Source organism: Stenella coeruleoalba (assembly GCF_951394435.1).
Source record: "Stenella coeruleoalba genome assembly, chromosome: 15".
In the NCBI taxonomy this organism is placed as follows: domain Eukaryota; kingdom Metazoa; phylum Chordata; class Mammalia; order Artiodactyla; family Delphinidae; genus Stenella; species Stenella coeruleoalba.
Window position 1 is genome coordinate 5,586,163 of NC_137161.1, and position 5,115 is coordinate 5,591,277.

A 5,115-nucleotide genomic window follows, 5' to 3' on the forward strand; every position below is an offset into this window, starting at 1 on the left:
GGATTTGAGCCTAGAAACGTCTGCTTCAGACCCTTACCTGGTACAGGAGGCAGCACTCCACAGGGGTGGAGTGCAAGGGCTCTGGGGAATCCCTCCCTGTAGATCCCTGCGACCCTGGGCAAGTGGCTGTACCTTTCTGGGCCTGTTTTCCACCTACAAAGTAGGGATAACAATGGCGCCCACCTCCTAGGGCTGGTCATTTATACCACAAATTTGTATTAGGCGTCTACACCATGCCAGACACTGTTCTAGATGTTGAAGGTACAGCAGAGAACAAAACAGACAAAAATCCCTGCCTACAGCTTATATTCTAGGTGGGGGGACACAAACAAATATATATATATATATATATATATTTGTTTATATATAAATATATTTGTTTATATATATAAATATATATATAAACAAATATATATTTGCTTATATATATTTATATATATATTTATATATATAAATATATATTTTTATATATGAATATATATTTATATATATATTTATATATATATATAAATATGTCGGGGGAGGGAATAGAGAGTGAAGGGGGGTCCCCTTTGATAAGGGGGCACAGTGGGCTGTTCAAGGAGGGGGACACTTGAGCAGAGCCTGAATGAAGTGAAGGAGCAAGTCGTGCAGATATTGGGCAGATACTGTGGGGAGGGCATTTTGGGCTGCGGGAACAGCCAGTGCAAAGGTCCTGCGGCGAGCTCAGGTCTGGAGTGGCTGCAGCATAGTGAAGCAGGAGGTGGGGAAGGAGAGGCGGGCCGGGCTCCGGTTGTGCAGGGGCTGAGGAGCCGCTGCAGGGTTTCAAGCGGAGTAAGGACAGAACCACACCTGACTTTTTAAAGGATTTGTCTCACTGCCTGTGGGCAACCAAGAGAAGGCAATCATGCAGACAAGAGGTGATGGGGCTTGGCCCAGTGTGGGAGCAGGCAAGGTGGGGAGGTCAGATTCTGGAGATGTTTTCCAGAGTCAGTAGCGCTCACCGATGGACTGGGTGCAGCGGGAGACAGGGGATGGGGAATAAGGGGGGAGGGATCAAAGATGACGTCAGGATTATGGTGAGGATCCAATGAGCTAATACCTAAGGAGTTCTTAGCACAGTGCCCTGCATGCAGTTAACTGCTCAGTGACCGTGAGCTCTTGTCATCAGTATTAAACGTGACGCTTTGTCCTCTAAGCTGCACCTCACCCTGTGAAGCCTCTCTAATGAGCAGGCAAGGTAAGAACTGGTGCACTGGCCTAACGAAGGCGGAGAGAAATAGTTGGGGAAGGGAAAGCCAGCACCCAGGGCAGCCCAGCCACCCTCCCCATACGGAAGCCCTCAGACCAACATGGCAATGGCAGGGGGTTGCACTGCAATCCTTCCTGGCCTTGACTTGGCAGGACGGAGAAGGAGGGAAGAAGAGAGAGGAGGAAGGGAAGGGGAGGCCAAAGGTCCCAGAGACTCGAGAACTGGCCACTGGGACTTCCCCGGCGGTCCAGCGGTTAGGACTCTGCGCTTTCACTGCTCAAGGCACGGGTTTGATCCCTGGTCGGGGAACTAAGATCCCGCATGCCGCGTGGCACGGCTGAAAAAAAAAAAAGAACTGGCCACCTAGACACAGAGGACTGACGAGCCAGGAGGGGAGAGGCTGGCAAGACCCACACCGTCCAGGGCCATGTCGTCAGGGAGGACCACGGAGGGCCCTTAGCTTTGGGCCCCAGACTTCAGGCTTTCAGGGGTCACCTCTATGACTGAGCACATCCATCTGACCTACCATTTGCCTCACGTTTTTATTTAGGATGACTCGCCTTTTAGCTTTACTTCAGTTTATCTTACAAGGAAATTCTCTGTCACCAATGTAGACAGAAAACCAGTACCACTTGCCACTCATAGAAGGTAACTCCGAAAGCGAGCACGGTGAAGACAAATCATGTTATTAAAATGCTGTTGCCTGCCCCTGGCTCTGAGCCTGAGGCCTACTAAGGAGGGGGCCAGGCAGGGGGTGGCCGGCCGTCAAGACACGGGAGCACCAAGCTGAACTGAGAAGGACAGAAAAACTGTTGCAAAGGGATGGCCTTCTCGCCCGTGCCCCACATCTGCCCCACGCACAGCGTCCCGCGGCCGTGGCAGCCTGGGCCCCATATTTTCAACAAACTCACATGGGCCAACCCTGCTCTTTAGAGATGGGGAGAGGAGACCCCAGGAGCACGAGCCGCTGCTCCCTGAGGGTTCGCAGCACGTCAACACTCACACCAGCCTCGGACATGCCACAGGGACGTGTCCCCTCCTATCCCCTTCTTGGGAGGGAGAGGATCCAAGCTCTGGCCTGTGCCAAGAGCATCTCCAAAATGTCACGCCTTCCTTGAAGCTGCAGGTGCCTGGAGCTGTCACTATCCTTCCAGCCGCGAGGCCACCGGCATTTCTGCCCGAGCGGGAGACATGAGGGTTCTGGGCATCGGTTCAACTGCTCAACTCCCATCAAGGCGGCACGAAGGGCGTTGGCGTGATTCCTTGGACAAACACAGAGCGTGTGTGCCAGCTGGGTCTGTGGCCTGGGCCGGGCCCACCAACACCGGCCACCAACAGCAGGTCTCTGGGGTAGCAGCTCACCCGCATTCCAGAACCACAGGCCAGGGCATGCCTGCTGGGCAGCAGGCATGCATTCACCACCAGAAGGGAGCAGAAAGGAGCTCTTTTGCCTCTGGTCGCCTCCTGGTGACAGCGCACACACACATAGCTGCAGCAGCGTCTCTTTGGTGGACGACTCTCCTTTCACAGTACAGAGCGATAGTAGTGTGGGGTGAGGACCGCCCCCCAAGTTTCCGGTGGGGCAGCCTGGGTTCAAACCTCAGCTCTGCCACTTACCACCCGCGTGACCGCGGTGGGAGGGCTGGACTCCAGGGGCCTTCAGGTCGTCATCTCTGAAATGAGAGCTCAGAAAACACACACCTTGCCGAGCAGCTGTAAGGTTAAAGAGGTAACACGTGTTCAGCGTTTCAAATACCGTGAGTACTCCACAGAGTTAACTCCACAGAAGTTAACACAGGGCATCTGGGGGGTGGGGCTTTTGTTTTTTCCATTTCCCACTCCTAAATAAGGCCACACTTTGCCAAAAGACAAAATGCTGGGTGAGAGGGTATGTGCAGTTTCTCAGTGTTTATTTCATACAGACAGATCGATCTTCAAAATCTGAATCTGGGGACTTCCCTGGCGGTCCAGTGGTTAAGACTTTGCGCTTCCAATGCAGGGGGCACGGGTTTAACCCCTGGTTGGGGAACTAAGATCCCACACGTCGTGCTGCACGACGCAGCCAAAAAAGAAAGAAAAAAAAATCGGAATCAATTTATAGCAAAGCTGATGTGTTGCTTTCCCCGCATCCCTGCCAGCCCTGGGCTTTATCATTTTCAAATTGTTTTCTAACTGCATCAGCGCGCAGTGGGGCTTTTGTTGGCATTTTTTCTTTCTTTGCCTGCAAGGCTGCGCCTTCTTCCATGTAACAACTGTCTATATTTTCTCGGGGACAAATGATTTGTTCACCCCGTTGGAATGTTTCTCGGATGGTTTCTGTGACATCCTTTGGCGGGTCCACGTGGGAAATGTCTTCTGAGCAGGAAGGGAGATGGGAGAGGTTGCAGCCTGAAAAGGTGGTGAGAGCCTCCGCCCCCAGCCACCCCATCTCCTGCCGTCCCTTCACCTGAGTGTCTTCAGAGCTTCCCCAACTGAGGAACTCCTTCCCTGGGATGGGACTGCAGGCACCCAAGCTGGAGAGAAAGCAAGGAGGGACCAGAGGAACTGATTGCATTCTTGGAGAAACAGGCCAGCCCACTGAGGCAGGAGTGTCACAGGCACCATTCCTGCCCCCGTGACCACCCCTGCTCACCCCCAGCCCTCCCGGAGTCCCCGAGTGTCAGGAGACTTTCCTTCCAAACTAAGGACATGAGAATAAATTCCTCCAAGTTATGCTATTGGGATGACTATATCTCTTTGTTCCTTAATCACTCAGGCTTCCAGGCGCTGTATTAACAAGATGCCCAGAACCTCCTCCTCGGGTCCTCCCGCACCTTGAAGGGTCTTCAACCCACAGGTGGGTGCGAGGCCTGTTCCCCACTAAACTTCACTGCAGTCGTGGCGTCTTACCACCACATGGGGTCGCTGTTGAAGATGGCTCTCCAAGAGTCCTGTGGACGCCCGTCCACTTTGCAATGATGCCCGAGCTGGTTGGACCCTGGCCTGGGTCTTGGAGGTCCGCCACACTTGGGACTCGAGCTTACAGCTCTTGTGGGTCACTCTTAAACACTCAGATTAGAATGGGGAGTCACCTCCCCATCCTGTGTCCTGTGTCAGCACCTCACTGACTGTACAGAAGCCTCCTGGGGGGACCAGATGGTAGCATTGCCCCTATTTTGACAGAGAAGAAACTGGAGCCCCAAAGAGTAATTTTTCCAAAGTCACCTGGCCAGTGAGTACCCAATTCAAGCTGAAATCCAGTCTCCAGACCCCCGTCCTGTGCTCCCAGAACCTTTGCATTCAGAGGCTGCCAGTGAAACTCCTACTTCTTGGCCCATAAGCCTCTGCAGGGTGTGACCCCCGCCTTCCTTCCTGGCTTCCTCTCACTTCCTCACCCAGATTCAGAATCCTTTCCCACCTGCCCTGGCACCTGTCTTCCTCTCCCTATGGCTCTCCCGGAGATCTTCCAGGGAGGTCCCTCATCATTCAAGCCTCTGCTCACTGTCACCTCCTCCCACAAGCTGTTGTCACCTTCCCTCTCGGGCGTCCCCATCGCGCTCCTTCTCAACAATGGTACTTGCCACAATCAGACGTCACCCTGTCCTGTCCGCTCTACCTTCAGAATATACCTCGAATCCCAGCCACCTCCTCTCCTCCGCTGTCCTCATGGTCAAAACTACGTCCTCCTCCAAACTCAGCACCGTTGACATTTGGGGCCGGGCCTTTCTCTGTGGTGGAGCCGGCCACCCCGGGCTGTGTGGCAGCTTCCCTGGCCTCTTCCCCCTAGATTCCAGGAGCAATTCCCTCCCCAGCTGTGACAACCGAAAATGCCTCCAGACATTGCCCGACGGCCCCCCAGTGGAAAACCGCTGCTCTAGACTGTGGCAAAACCCGTCTCCCAGATC